Source organism: Convolutriloba macropyga, chromosome 1, assembly GCF_964194025.1.
Source record: "Convolutriloba macropyga chromosome 1, txConMacr16.3, whole genome shotgun sequence".
Taxonomy (NCBI): Eukaryota; Metazoa; Xenacoelomorpha; order Acoela; family Convolutidae; genus Convolutriloba; species Convolutriloba macropyga.
This window is the reverse complement of record NC_134468.1, coordinates 53869257-53885093: the sequence shown is the minus strand read 5'-3', so window position 1 is coordinate 53885093 and position 15837 is coordinate 53869257. Positions and strand designations below refer to the sequence as shown.

Genomic DNA, 15837 nt, shown 5'->3' with positions numbered 1-15837 from the left:
CTATATTGCGGTGCTCTTGGTTTTTTTAATAGCCGCCCTCATCTTCTCAGCCGGCTATTATAGCGCTCCTATTTTTTTTTTTACTTCGTCGAATAAAAAAATGTTTCGCTTTACCTCATTTTGCCGCCTTTTCAACATTTTGCGTGAAATCTTTTTGACTTCTCTAGGCTAGTTTCTCTCTTCTCTCATTCTGCTAAAAGTGATTTTGAACATCAGTTGCTCAGCAAAGCAATTCAAAATGAACAGAGTCAGTATAAAAAATTGAAGTCAGAAATAGAAACGGGATAAACCCATAAAGCCCAATTTTAGATGCCCGCTATTTGAACGTTGTTCCTATAAGTATTAGTTACCTCTCTCTAATGCTTATTGTTATTGATAGTAGCCCCTGTAGCCTCTCTCTACGAAACAGAAGTATATTCAACTACGAAATGCCATCAAAACAAATCGGACTTAAAAAATGTTTTTGTACAAAAATCTTTTTTTTCAATATCTTCTGTTATTTCAATCCCAATCATGCTTATTGGAATCAACGGCGGCTATTTTCCGGCAATCTGCCGGGTATGTTTTTTGTTTCGTCGTCTGACGCTTCATTTTCGTTTTACATTTGTTCTAGAACATTCTGTCTCGTCACTGCTTAAATGGCTTTTTCGCGCTTGATTTCACGCTTTCTGCGTGACCTAAATTGCGGTTATTCAGAAACAGAATCTGTTCCTAAAACAAATTTGATTGTAAGAAAACAGATTGTATGGTCCGACAGCCGAGTGGTTAAGGCGACTGGCTGTTAATCCGGAGATCGCCGGTTCGAGACGCGACAGGGAAAAGTTTTTTGCACCCAAAAACAACCTCCTTTGAAATAAACTTGTAAGTTTTATAGGCGGCGGCGATAACTATTATCAACTCACTTCTGTATCTTTTTCCATCTGTATTTTACGGCACGCAAGTCTATTTCGCAGCTATTCCGGCAATCTGCCGGCTATGTTTTTACAATTCAAAGAATTTGAATTGTATTGGGGCTCTGTCTTTTTTACAATTCAAAGAATTTGAATTGTATTGGGGCGCTGTCTTTTTACAATTCAAAGAATTTGAATTGTATTGGGGCGCTGTCTTTTTTTTAAGATCTGTTCACACATTTTTTTTAAGATCTGTTCAACAAGTAGTGATTTTGGTCACGCCGAAACAGGAAATGGAGCGAAAAAGCGAGTGGTTTTGCGGCGTGAATTTTTTTCGCTCTAATTTTAAAGTAGAGTGAGAAAACGGTGTTTGAACAAAAATTCGGTTTCTCGGTAGTGGTTTTTTGTTCACATGCGGCAATTTCACTCTGATTTTTACTGTTTTTCGATTTTTTGGACCGGATTTTTTTTCTAAATGGTTTTCCCGATCATTCACAGCTCATTCTAGGCCTAGCTTTTTGTTTGAATTAAATTTTCAATTCTCGCTAGTGGTTTTTTTGTTCACATGCGGCATTTTGACATTGATTTTCTGTTTATTTCTTATTTTTTTCTAATTTTTTTTAAAATGGTTTTCTCAATTCACTCATAGTCCATTCTAGGTCTAGTTTTTCTGTTTAGTCAATGAAAATTCTTTGAATTGTACGTCAGGACTTGTCCTGCTATGTTTTTTTTTAAGATCTGTTCACACATTTTCATGATTTTTGAAGTCAAATTGGAGTGGTGATTTTGGTCACGCCGAAACCGGAAATGGAGCGAAAAAGCGAGTGGTTTTGCGGCGTGAAATTTTTTCGCTCTAATTTTAAAGTAGAGTGAGAAAACGGTGTTTGAACAAAAATTCGGTTTCTCGGTAGTGGTTTTTTGTTCACATGCGGCAATTTCACACTGATTTTTTCGATTTTTTGGATCGGATTTTTTTCTAAATAGTTTTCCCAATCCATTCACAGCTCATTCTGGACCTAGTTTTTTATTAGAAGCAAAATTACATATCTCACTAGTGGTTTTTTGTTCTCCCTAGCAACATTTTGACACTGATTTTCTGTTTTTTTTTGTTTTTTTTTTCATCTGATTTTTTTAGAAATGGTTTTCCCAATTCACTCATTGTCCGTTCTAGGTCTAGTTGTTTATTAAGTCAATGAAAATTCTTTGAATTGTACGTCAGGACTTATCCTGCTATGTTTTTTTTTTAAGATCTGTTCACACATTTTCATGATTTTTGAAGTCAAATTGGAGTAGTGATTTTGGTCACGCCGAATTAGGAAATGGAGCGAAAAAGCGAGTGGTTTTGCGGCGTGAATTTTTTTCGCTCTAATTTTAAAGTAGAGTGAGAAAACGGTGTTTGAACAAAAATTCGGTTTCTCGGTAGTGGTTTTTTGTTCACATGCGGCAATTTCACACTGATTTTTTCTATTTTTTTCGATTTTTTGGATCGGATTTTTTTTCTAAATAGTTTTCCCAATCCATTCACAGCTCATTCTGGACCTAGTTTTTTATTAGAAGCAAAATTACATATCTCACTAGTGGTTTTTTGTTCTCCCTAGCAGCATTTTGACACTGATTTTCTGTTTTTTTTTTGTTTTTTTTTTCATCTGATTTTTTTTAGAAATGGTTTTCCCAATTCACTCATTGTCCGTTCTAGGTCTAGTTGTTTATTAAGTCAATGAAAATTCTTTGAATTGTACGTCAGGACTTATCCTGCTATGTTTTTTTTAAGATCTGTTCACACATTTTCATGATTTTTGAAGTCAAATTGGAGTAGTGATTTTGGTCACGCCGAAACAGGAAATGGAGCGAAAAAGCGAGTGGTTTTGCGTCGTGAATTTTTTTCGCTCTAGTTTTAAAGTAGAGTGAGAAAACGGTGTTTGAACAAAAATTCGGTTTCTCGGTAGTGGTTTTTTGTTCACATGCGGCAATTTCACTCTTATTTTTACTGTTTTTTCGATTTTTTGGATCGGATTTTTTTCTAAATGGTTTTCACAGTTCATTCACAGCTCATTCTAGACCTAGTTTTTTGTTTGAATTATTTTTTCATTTCTCGTGGTTTTTTTGGTTCACATGCGGCATTTTGACATTGATTTTCTGTTTTTTCTTATTTTTTTTATCTGTTTTTTTCTAAAATGGTTTTCTCAATTCTCTCATAGTCCATTCTAAGTCTAGTTTTTCTGTTTAGTCAATGAAAATGCTTTGAATTGTACGTCAGGACTTGTCCTGCTTGAAGCAAAGCAATTCAAAATGAACAGAGTCAGTATAAAAAATTGAAGTCAGAAGTAGAAACGGGATAAACCCATAAAGCCCAATTTTAGATGCCCGCTATTTGAACGTCGTTCCTATAAGTCTTATTTACCATCTCTAATGCTTATTGTTATTGATAGGAGCCCCTGTAGCCTCTCTCTAAGAAACAGAAGTATGTTCAACTACGAAATGCCTTCAAAATAAATCGGACTTAAAAAAATGTTTTTGTACAAAAATCTTTCTTTTTCAATATCTTCTGTTATTTCAATCCCAATCATGCTTATTGGAATCAACGGTGGCTATTTTCCGGCAATCTGCCGGGTATGTTTTTGTTTCGTCGTCTGACGCTTCATTTTCGTTTTACATTTGTTCTAGAACATTCTGTCTCGTCACTGCTTAAATGGCTTTTTCGCGCTTGATTTCACGCTTTCTGCGTGACCTAAATTGCGGTTATTCAGAAACATAATCTGTTCCTAAAACAAAGTGGATTGTAAGAAAACAGATTGTGTGGTCCGACAGCCTAGTGGTTAAGGCGACTGGCTGTTAATCCGGAGATCGCCGGTTCGAGACGCGACAGGGAAAATTTTTTTGCACTCAAAAACAACCTCCTTTGAAATAAACTTGTAAGTTTTATAGGCGGCGGCGATAACTATTATCAACTCACTTCTGTATCTTTTTCCATCTGTATTTCACGGCACGCAAGTCTATTTCGCAGCTATTCCGGCAATCTGCCGGCTATGTTTTTATAGCTGCAAAGCTGTAAGCTGAGCGTAGCTATATTGGGGTTTCCTGATTTTTTATGATTCGAAAAGGTGTATAGATCTTCTTGAGGTTTTCTTAACCGGGAGTTTAATATAGCTGGGCCTATGATTGGCTTTCTCTTGGTATTTTATAAAGTTTTTTTTTGTGACCATATGGTGTCTCAATCACTTCAAATCTGCTGTTTGTTCATTCGTTCATGCGATTGCAACTGAATGGCGTGCGTGATGGCATTTTTCACTCTTAGTGGAGCGAGATTTTTGTTCGTTCGCCTGATTAAGTTTTTGGTCGCACGTCACTGGCGTCACTCGTAAATTGCCGCCTCACTCTGAAGTTGACGTTTTTTTTAGTTAAGTTTTTTTTTAAGATCTGTTCACACATTTTCATGATTTTTGAAGTCAAATTGGAGTAGTGATTTTGGTCACGCCGAAACAGGAAATGGAGCGAAAAAGCGAGTGGTTTTGCGTCGTGAATTTTTTTCGCTCTAGTTTTAAAGTAGAGTGAGAAAACGGTGTTTGAACAAAAATTCGGTTTCTCGGTAGTGGTTTTTTGTTCACATGCGGCAATTTCACTCTTATTTTTACTGTTTTTTCGATTTTTTGGACCGGATTTTTTTTCTAAATGGTTTTCCCGATCATTCACAGCTCATTCTAGGCCTAGCTTTTTGTTTGAATTAAATTTTCAATTCTCGCTAGTGGTTTTTTTGTTCACATGCGGCATTTTGACATTGATTTTCTGTTTATTTCTTATTTTTTTTCTAATTTTTTTAAAAATGGTTTTCTCAATTCACTCATAGTCCATTCTAGGTCTAGTTTTTCTGTTTAGTCAATGAAAATTCTTTGAATTGTACGTCAGGACTTGTCCTGCTATGTTTTTTTTTAAGATCTGTTCACACATTTTCATGATTTTTGAAGTCAAATTGGAGTGGTGATTTTGGTCACGCCGAAACCGGAAATGGAGCGAAAAAGCGAGTGGTTTTGCGGCGTGAATTTTTTTCGCTCTAATTTTAAAGTAGAGTGAGAAAACGGTGTTTGAACAAAAATTCGGTTTCTCGGTAGTGGTTTTTTGTTCACATGCGGCAATTTCACACTGATTTTTACTGTTTTTTCGATTTTTTGGATCGGATTTTTTTCTAAATGGTTTTCACAGTTCATTCACAGCTCATTCTAGACCTAGTTTTTTGTTTGAATTATTTTTTCATTTCTCGCTAGTGGTTTTTTTGGTTCACATGCGGCATTTTGACATTGATTTTCTGTTTTTTCTTATTTTTTTTATCTGTTTTTTTTTCTAAAATGGTTTTCTCAATTCTCTCATAGTCCATTCTAAGTCTAGTTTTTCTGTTTAGTCAATGAAAATGCCTTGAATTGTACGTCAGGACTTGTCCTGCTTTGTTTTTTACTTCGTCGAATAAAAAAATGTTTCGCTTTACCTCATTTTGCCGCCTTTTCAACATTTTGCGTGAAATCTTTTTGACTTCTCTAGGCTAGTTTCTCTCTTCTCTCATTCTGCTAAAAGTGATTTTGAACATCAGTTGCGCAGCAAAGCAAATCAAAATGAACAGAGTCAGTATAAAAAATTGAAGTCAGAAGTAGAAACGGGATAAACCCATAAAGCCCAATTTTAGATGCACGCTATTTGAACGTCGTTCCTATAAGTCTTATTTACCATCTCTAAGGCTTATTGTTATTGATAGGAGCCCCTGTAGCCTCTCTCTAAGAAACAGAAGTATGTTCAACTACGAAATTCCTTCAAAATAAATCGGACTTAAAAAAATGTTTTTGTACAAAAATCTTTCTTTTTCAATATCTTCTGTTATTTCAATCTCAATCATGCTTATTGGAATCGACGGCGGCTATTTTCCGGCAATCTGCCGGGTATGTTTTTGTTTCGTCGTCTGACGCTTCGTTTCCGTTTTACATTTGTTCTAGAACATTCTGTCTCGTCACTGCTTAAATGGCTTTTTCGCGCTTGATTTCACGCTTTCTGCGTGACCTAAATTGCGGTTATTCAGAAACAGAATCTGTTCCTAAAACAAAGTTGATTGTAAGAAAACAGATTGTATGGTCCGACAGCCTAGTGGTTAAGGCGACTGGCTGTTAATCCGGAGATCGCCGGTTCGAGACGCGACAGGGAAAATTTTTTTGCACCCAAAAACAACCTTTGAAATAAACTTGTAAGTTTTATAGGCGGCGGCGATAACTATTATCAACTCACTTCTGTATCTTTTTCTATCTGTATTTCACGGCACGCAAGTCTATTTCGCAGCTATTCCGGCAATCTGCCGGCTATGTTTTTATAGCTGCAAAGCTGTAAGCTGAGCGTAGCTATATTGGGGTTTCCTGATTTTTTATGATTCGAAAAGGTGTATAGATCTTCTTGAGGTTTTCTTAACCGGGAGTTTAATATAGCTGGGCGATAGCTGGGCCTATGATTGGCTTTCTCTTGGTATTTTATAAAGCTTTCTTTTTTGACCATATGGTGTTTCAATCACTTCAAATCTGCTGTTTGTTCATTCGTTCATGCGATTGCAACTGAATGGCGTGCGTGATGGCATTTTTCACTCTTAGTGGAGCGAGATTTTTGTTCGTTCGCCTGATTAAGTTTTTGGTCGCACGTCACTGGCGTCACTCGTAAATTGCCGCCTCACTCTGAAGTTTTAATTCGAAGCTATTGTGGCTAATTTATGGCAATCGGCCAGCTATGTTGATAATTTTGAATCAAATCGTATGATATTGGTCACGCCAAAACAGCAAGCGGATCGAAGAAACGAGTGGTTTTGTGGCGTGAAATTTTTTCCCTCTATTTTTAAAGTAGAGTGAGAAAACAGTGTTTGAACAAAAATTCGCTTTCTCGCTCGTGGTTTTTGTTCACATGCGGCAATTTTTTCGTTCAGTTTTTCGTTTTTTTCTGGTCTTTAGACATGTTTCTTCGCCTATTATGGCTTGCCTATTGTTTTGCAAGAATTTGGATATCCTATTGGCTTAAAAGAAAATTTCTTTGGATTTATATGCTTTTGTAATATTAAAAAAATGTAAAAACTTTTTCAAGTTTTTAGTCAAAGGTGTTTGTAAGAGCTTATTTTTTCATGATTTGGCTCAAAGGTATTTTTAAAATTTTTTATAAGTAGTTTCAGGGGGTACTAATTGTGTTGATGAAGTAATTTTGGCAGAGATAGTTATTTCGGGGTCTCAAGTTATGACAAAATTTGATGAGATTTTTTATCATATTTTAATAGATTTTTTTTTTACTTTTTTGTATTATGGTTTTGTTGTAAGATAATACTAAATTAGTGGAGTCACGTTTTGTCTGATAAGTAGTTGGATGGCATTTAAGTGGATTTATACTTCGAGTCGTTTCCGGAATTCTTCCGGCTATGTTTTTTTACGATCTGTTCGCACATTTTCATGATTTTTGAAGTCAAATTGGAGTAGTGATTTTGGTCACGCCGAAACAGGAAATGGAGCGAAAAAGCGGGTGGTTTTGAGGCGTGAATTTTTTTGTTCTAATTTAGAGTAGAGTGAGAAAAGTAAAGAAAACTTAAAGTAGAGTGAGAAAACGGCATCTGAACAAAAATTCGGTTTTTCGGTAGTGGTTTTTTGTTCACATGCGGGAATTTCACTCTGATTTTCAATTTTTTTCGATTTTTTGGATCGGATTTTTTTTCTAAATGGTTTTCCCAATCCATTCACAGCTCATTCTAGACCTAGTTTTTTGTTTGAATTAAATTTTCATTTCTCGCTAGTGGTTTTTTGTTCACATGCGGCATTTTGACGTTGATTTTTTTTTGTTTTTTTTTTTACCTGATTTTTTTAAAAGTGGTTTTCTCAATTCACTCATAGTCCATTCTAGGTCTAGTTTTTCTGTTTACTTTATGAAAATTCTTTGAATTGTACGTCAGGATTTGTCCTGCGATGTTTTTTTTGTTTTGTCGTCTGACGCTCTTTTTCGTTTTTACATTTGTTCACACAGCAAAGCTGAAAAAGTCAAATTTTGAGTGACTTCTTCCTCTCACTAACGGTTTTTGCGCGCTTGACGTCATTTCTCATGCTCTCTCTAGCAAAATTGTTTTTTTGTGATTAGATTTTGATCATACGTGACTTACCTCACTCAATAAATTGACTTTTGCACATTAAGTTTAATTTGAATTTGTTTAAAGTCAAAGGAACTCATATGTGCAGTAAAGGTCCCTAATATGAGGCTTCTGAGGAATGAATTTTAACAAGTTTTTTTAATTTATCGCTGAATGTTTCTTTTATAGCTTTTTGAGCGGCGTCGATACCTTTTTCAACTTATATCTGTATCTGTTTTTATCTCTTCTATGGCACGCAAATGTATTCTTTCGCAGCTATTCCGGCAATCTGCCGGCTATGCTTGCTCAAATGCGGCAATTTCAAATGATTTTCTTACTCTTTTTTAATATTTTTTCAATGAAATAGACGTTGCCTATCAACGCAATCTACAATGAACAGAGAGTCTGTATCGAAAAATGAACTCAAAATGGAAACGAGATAAACCCTAAATTAATTTTAGATGCCCACTTATTGAGCTTTGCTCTAATAAGTCGTAGTTACCATCTCCAATGCTTATTGGAATTGATACTAGACCCTGTATCCGCTCATTACGAAACAGGAAAGTGGCCAACTATGAAACGACATCAGATTAATTCTAAAAATGTTGATCTAAAAATGTTCTAATAATCAGATTTTCAATTTTCTTTGGATTTTTGAGAATCAAGGGTGGGCATTTTCACCAATCTCTCGGGTATGTTTAATGATTGTTTTTACTCCAGGCTCTACACCTGGTGGAATGATTGCGCATATAGATCAACGTTTTTCGTCCATTTGTCTTAATTAATTTTGTTTCTAGTTTGGTTTTGATCGATGCTGCATCTATATTTAAACCTCTGAAATTGATAAAGCAGTGTCTTTTAGAGCCTAATGATGCGGTGTAAGTGCAAAATTGGCTCAGTTTTCTATTTATATTTTTTAATTTAATTTTTGGCTTTTTTTCAGAAAACTCTGTTTCTTGATCTTTGAGCGGTCTTTTGTAATCAATATACTGTAACGTCCTTTTAAAACATCAATCTGATTTTGGTGCTTTTTGTGCACACTTCTGTTTGTATTTTAGTTTGTTTCAATAGAATAAAACATTCTGTGAACAATCGGCGTTTTTACTTCGGTGTCGTTGATAATTGAAATTGATAATTTTAAGTTGATAGTTTTAAGTCGTTGATAACTTTAAGTTTCTGAAAAATATTGAACATTTGTTTTATTGCTCAAATGAAGTTCTTAGCAATTATATTAGTTTGGTGGTTCCTAATTCAAGGTTAAAGGGTCTTTTTAGGAGTTTTTGAGCCCAAAATGTTGCAATTTACGCTTTTTCCTCATTTTTTGTACTCGTTATATTAGTCTTGAATTGACGTTTGTGAAAGTTGATAAATGTCTTTTGCAATGTCTTGATGTTATTTGCGATTTTATTCTTGTTTCTACTACACCGTCATTTCAGTTTTTCCGGCCTGAGGGGCCATAAACCTCCTCCAGGATTTCACAATTGGCTACTGCATAGTTTCTAGTGGTAATGGAACGGTTTTCAACATTTGAGATCACGAATTTTCTCATTTTTTTGAGATTTTAGGTCAGAGACATCAAGGAACCTTCTCTAGGGTTTGATAATAGGTTACTGCATAGTTTGTAATGGTAATGGTATGTTTTTCAATATTTTAATTACGAATTTAATCAATTTTTTTTTAAAATTTGCATTTTTTAAATTTCTGAAAATTGAGTATTTTTCCCAGTGACCAGGGAAACTTCTATAGGCTTTGTTTGTGTATTACTGAATTTTTTCTATTGGAAATGAAATAGTTTTCTAATTTTTAATACCACGATTTATAGCAGTTTTTTAATAAAACTAAATTTTTTTTATTGTTTGAAAAATAAGTTGCGGCGTTGTTACTAGAGGAAATGCTTTGATTATCAATATTTAAATAACATGAGTTTGAGCAATCTTTTGATTATAGCTGCGAAGCTGTAAGCTGAACGAAGCTATATTGCGGTGCTCTTGGTTTTTTTTTTTTGATTCGTCGTCTGACGCTCTTTTTTCGTTTTACATTTGTTCACACAGCAAAGCTGAAAAGGTCAAATTTTCTTAATGACTTCTTCCTCTCACTAACGGCATTTGCGCGCGTGACGTCATTTCTCACTCGCTTTAGCAAAAGTTTTTAGGTTATTTGCGTGATTAGATTTTGATCATACGTGACTTACCTCACTCAATAAAATGACTTTTGCACTTTAAAACTTAAGTTTAATTTTAATTTGTTTAAGGTCAAAGGAACTCATTTGTGCAGTAAAGGTCCCTAATACGAGGCTTCTGTGGAATGAGTTTTAACAAGCTTTATTAATTTATTGCTGAATGTTTTTTACCTAGTTTTTTTAGTGGCGTCGATTTTTTTTCAATTTAGATCTGTATCTGTTTCTATCTCTATTATATGGCGCGCAGGTCTATTTTTTCGCAGCTATTCCGGCAATCTGCCGGCTATGTTTAGTAATAATTTTCCGAAATTTATTATGTTCCAGGTTTATGGATCTTTATGAGCCAGTGAAACTATTTCAGGTTTGAAATATGGATACTGGATAGTCTTTCGAGAAAATGAAATGGCTCTAAAGATATTTCAAATATTAACAAGTTTTTTGTTAAAATTTGCAGTTGTCTTCAAATTTTTTGAATTTTTTGTCATTTTCTGAGTTTAACAACCCTCACTGGCCAACAAAATTTTTTTTAGTTCTTGCTGTGCTTTTAGTTTTTTGAACGGTTAAATGACAGAACTCTGGAAACAAAAAATGGTTTTGAACATTTTTTCAGCACAATTTTGAAACTTTCTTCAATTTTTGGCTGGCCTACTGGTTAAAAACTTCGAGAGTTTGAGCTATGATTTTTTCAATTAGTTTGTTTGATTGTTTTAGTTTCTCAACAGACTTTATTAATTTATCGTTGAATGTTTTTTAAATAGCTTTTTGATTGGTGAGAACTTTTTCAACTTATATCTGTATCTGTTTCTATCTCTATTATATGGAACGCAAGCCTACTTCCGCAGTTGTTACGGCAATCTGTCGGCTCTATTTAATCAGTTTTATTGGAGTGAATTTTGAAGAAGGAAATGAAACGCGTAAAAAAATTGGCAATGTTTGGTTGCTGAACCAAATTGAAAAGTGGAGCGAAAAGAGTAGTTTTTTGGTTCATACTGCAGTTTTGGAGAGAGCGAGAAATTGAGGTGTGGCAGAAAATTTTCTAAACAAGCGATTTTTGGTTAGGGTGTTTGATTATATTTATTTAAATGTTGGTTTTTTTGATAGAGTTTTGAAGATTTTTGTAGTTTATATATGTTTCATGTCAATTTGGATGTTTTCAGCTTTTTGCTGATTTTTAGGCAAGTTTTAGCATTTTTTCCTCTTTTTGCCTTTTTTGCTTTAAATAGGATTTAATTGGAAGCCTTTTATTTAAGGAGTATTAAGGTGGTGACAGTTTCTTTGGTATAAAACACCATATGTGCTCTCGTAATATTATAAATATAGTAAATTTTCAGACTGTTGAATACATACTAGGACAGGGCACTTCACTGAAATAAATATTACAAATCTACTTATTTCACTTTTTTTCGTTTTCTGCCTTTTTCTTGTTGATGTTTCTGTCAAGCAGGAGTAATAGTTCTTTATGAAAAAGTTTTCTTCTACGTGAAGCTAAATTGAGTAATTTTAAGCAAGTTTTGGCCAATTTTTGTCTTTTTTTGCCTATTGCTAATTTCTGATTTGCTACTTCCTGTTCAATCTCTATTCAGAGCTATTATAGGGGCGTTGTTTGAAGTCATTTGAAGCTATACTGGACACTTTTTAGTGAAACAAATAGGAAGTTAAATTCTTTTTTGCCTTTTTTTGTATAAATCTGCATTGTATTAGGAGGGTGAATACTTGACCAGAAGCAGTAATAACAGTTTTACAAAATAATGGTTTACAAGTCATTTGGAGCTAGACTGGGCACTTTTTAGTGAAACAGATACAAATTTGTTTTGTTTTTTGATTTTTTTGTAAAATCTGCAAGGTGTTGGGGGTGAATACGTGACCAGAAGCTGTAACAGTTTTACAATATAATAGTTTGGAAGTAGTATAAGGGCAATTTCTGTAAGTTGTAGCTGTGTATTTTTTAGCTAAGTTGTATTAAAATTTCGCAGAGACTTTTGATTTTGTCCGTTTCATTTCCTTTTGCCTCCTTTTTGTCTACTTCTACTTGAAATACTTTGTTGATTTTTCAGTCATTTTGTAATCGTTATTAAAAAAATGTTTCGCCTAGTCTTCTGTCATTAGTTCTTTTGAAGTCGCAACTCATAAAAACTTATCAGATGCTTTATCAGCTTTTCTGGTCGGATACTTTTTCATTGGATATTTTTATGTTCTCGTTTCGAAGTTTTTTGTTACGATTATTGTTATCAGGTAGGATTTTCATTATTTCAGCTAAGGTGGCCAATTTGGTTCTTCGAGTCGTTTACGGAATTTTTCCGGCAATGGAAGTTATGATTTTGCTCAAGCCGAGACAGGAAGTGGAGCGAAAGAGCGCGTGGTTGTGCGGCTTGCACTCTCAATTTAAAGCACAGTTAGAAAGCGGTGTTTGAATAAAAGTTCGCTCTCTCTCTCTCTTGTGGTTTTTGTTCTAATGCGGCAATTTGATTTCAGTTTTTACTGTCTTGTCAATTTTTTGATCGATGTTTTTCCAAATGGTTTTTGCAGTCGATGTATGGGTGAGAAATTGGTATTTGAACAAATTTTGGGTTTTGGAAAGCAATTTTTCACATGCGGCAATTTGATTTCTTTTCGGTGTTTTTCCTGTAGAGTGCTATTAATATAATACATATGTGATCTAGATACGCCTATCTGCAATTGCTTGAACTCATCAACGGGCAGGTAATGTTTATTATGGACACTATTTGTTGTTATAAATTATTAGTGAGTATTTGATTTCTGCCCCCTTTTTCTATTATATTTCTGTTGTCTTATCAATAATTATCGTTAACGATGAGTGTTTTTGATGGCTAATGCGGCATAAATGAAACTAATTAATGTTTTGTCATGGCTAGTAGTTTTCTAGACTTTGACTGTGTTTGTTTTCAAGGTTTTTATGAGTTTTTGAGTTTGTATTTTTTTGTCTTACTATTTATTCTCATTACTGACTGGTCTAATAGATTGCTAATAGGAATCATTATAATTCATATTGTTTAAATTCAAAGTTGATGCTTTCTATGACTTCTATGCTTTTTAAAAAACTTAGGCAAAGTTTCAAAAACAGAAAAAAGTTTTTCGTTAACTATTGTTAACTATTGAAGTAAGTGATTTTTTTTAGAAAGTTCTTCTCCTAAGTGAAAACAATGGAGTAATTTTAATCAAGTTTTGACCAATTTTCGCCTTTTTTTTGCTTTTGATAATTTCTCCTGATTCGCTACTTCTTCCTGTTTAATCTTTATTAAGAGCTATTATAGGGGTGTTGATATATGCTATACTGGGCACTTTTTAGTGAAACTGATACGAATTTGTTTTCTTAGTTGCTTTTTTGTATAAATCTTCATTGTATTAGGAGGGTGAATACTTTACTAGAAGCTGTAATAAAAGGTTTACAAGTCATTTGGAGCTAGAATGGGCACTTTTTTAGTGAAAGAGATACGAATTTGTTTTCTTTTCTGCTTTTTTTGTACAGATCTGCAAGGTGTTGGGAGGGTCAGTGCTTGACCAGAAGCTGTAACAGTTTTACAATCTTAAGGTTTGGTAGTAGTTTAAGGGCAATTTGTGTAATTTGTAGCTGTGTATTTTGTAGCTAAGTTATATTAAAATTTTGCAGAGACTTCTGATTTTGTCCATTTCTTTTCATTTTGCCTCCACTTGCTCTACTTGAAATACTTTTGTTGATTTTTCGGTCAATTGGTAATCGTATAGAAACTAAACGTGTCGCGTGGTCTTCTGCCAAAAGTTGTTTTGGAGTCGCCCCTCAATGAAAAAATTTCCTGGTGCTTCAACAACTTTTCTGATTGGGTACTTTTTCTTTTGTTGTATTAAATTTTTGTTTAAAGTTGTTTTTGTTACAATTATTGTTATGGGGTAGGATGTTCATTATGTGAGCTAAGGTGGCCAATTTGCTCCTTCGAGTCGTTTCTGGAATTTTTCCGGCAATGGAAGTTATCATTTTGCTCGAACCGAAACAGGAAGTGGAGCGAAGAGTGTGGGTGTGCGGCTTGCACTCTCATTTTAGAGCACAGTTAGAAAGCGGTGTTTGAATAAAATTTCGTTCTTTGTCGTCGTTTTTGTTCTCATGCGGCTATTTTACTCCGATTTTGACTGTTTTATCAATTTTTTGATCGATGTTTTTCTAAATGTTTTCAGTACATTTGTTGGCATAAACTATTAGTGTACATTTGATTTTTGCCACTTTTTGTATTATATTTCTATTGTCTTATCAATATTTATCATTAACTACTGGTGTCTTTGGTTGCTATTGCGGCATAAACGAATTTAATTAAAAGTTTATAGCATGGCTAGTGGTTTTCTTGTCTTTGACTGTGTTTGTTTTCAAAAGTTTTTTTGAGTTTTCAAGTGTCTGTAATTTCGTTGTCGTACTGTCTTACTATTTATTCTCATTGCTGACTGAGGTAAAATTAGGTTGCTAATAGGAATCATTAGAATTCATATCGTTTAAGTCAAAGTTGTTGCTTTCCATGACTTCTCTGCTTTTTAAAAAAATTTGGCAAAATTTCAAACAAAAACAAAACAGAGTTGTTTTTGTTAACTATTGTTAACTATTGAAGTTATAGAGCTTATTATAAACAATTTTTTCTCCTTTGTAAAGATTCAGTAATTTTTTTAAAATTTTGTCCAATTTGCGACTTTGAGGATTGCCAATTTCTCCTGATCCGCTACTTCCTGTTCTATCTTTATTCGAGCTATTTTAGTGGTGTTGATTGAAGTCATTTGAAGCAATACTGGGCAGTTTATAAGGAAACAAATAGGAATTTGTTTTCTTTTTTGCTTTTGTATAAATCTGCATTGTATTAGGATGGTGAATACTTTACTAGAAGCTGTAATAAAAGGTTTACAAAATAATGGTTTACAAGTCATTTGAAGCTAGACTGGGCACTTTTTTAGTGAAAGAGATACGAATTTGTTTTCTTTTCTGCTTTTTTTTGTACAGATCTGCAAGGTGTTGGGAGGGTGAGTGCTTGACCAGAAGCTGTAACAGTTTTACAATATAATGGTTTGGTAGTAGTTTAAGGGCAATTTGTGTAATTTGTAGCTGTGTATTTTGTAGCTAAGTTATATTAAAGTTTTGCAGACTTCTCATTTTGTCCATTTCTTTTCATTTTGCCTCCACTTACTCTACTTGAAATACTTTTGTTGATTTTTCGGTCAATTGGTAATCGTAAAGAAACTAAACGTGTCGCGTGGTCTTCTGCCAAAAGTTGTTTTGGAGTCGCCCCTCAATGAAAAAATTTCCTGGTGCTTCAACAACTTTTCTGATTGGGTACTTTTTCTTTGGTTGTATTAATTTTTTGTTTAGAAGTTGTTTTTGTTACGATTATTGTTATCGGGTAGGATGTTCATTATGTGAGCTAAGGTGGCCAATTTGCTCCTTCGAGTCGTTTCCGGAATTTTTCCGGCAATGGAAGTTATCATTTTGCTCGAACCGAAACAGGAAGTGGAGCGAAGAGTGTGGGTGTGCGGCTTGCACTCTCATTTTAGAGCACAGTTAGAAAGCGGTGTTTGAATAAAATTTCGTTCTTTGTCGTCGTTTTTGTTCTCATGCGGCTATTTTACTCCGATTTTGACTGTTTTATCAATTTTTTGATCGATGTTTTTCTAAATGTTTTCAG

The 15837-nt window shown here is 34.1% G+C and overlaps 1 protein-coding gene across 5 annotated transcripts in view; it reads left to right on the top strand.

The window, feature by feature from the left end:
• LOC142340355 (THO complex subunit 2-like) overlaps positions 1 to 15837 on the top strand; it is a 215790-nt gene that overhangs the window by 60205 nt on the left and 139748 nt on the right. The window lies entirely within an intron of this gene.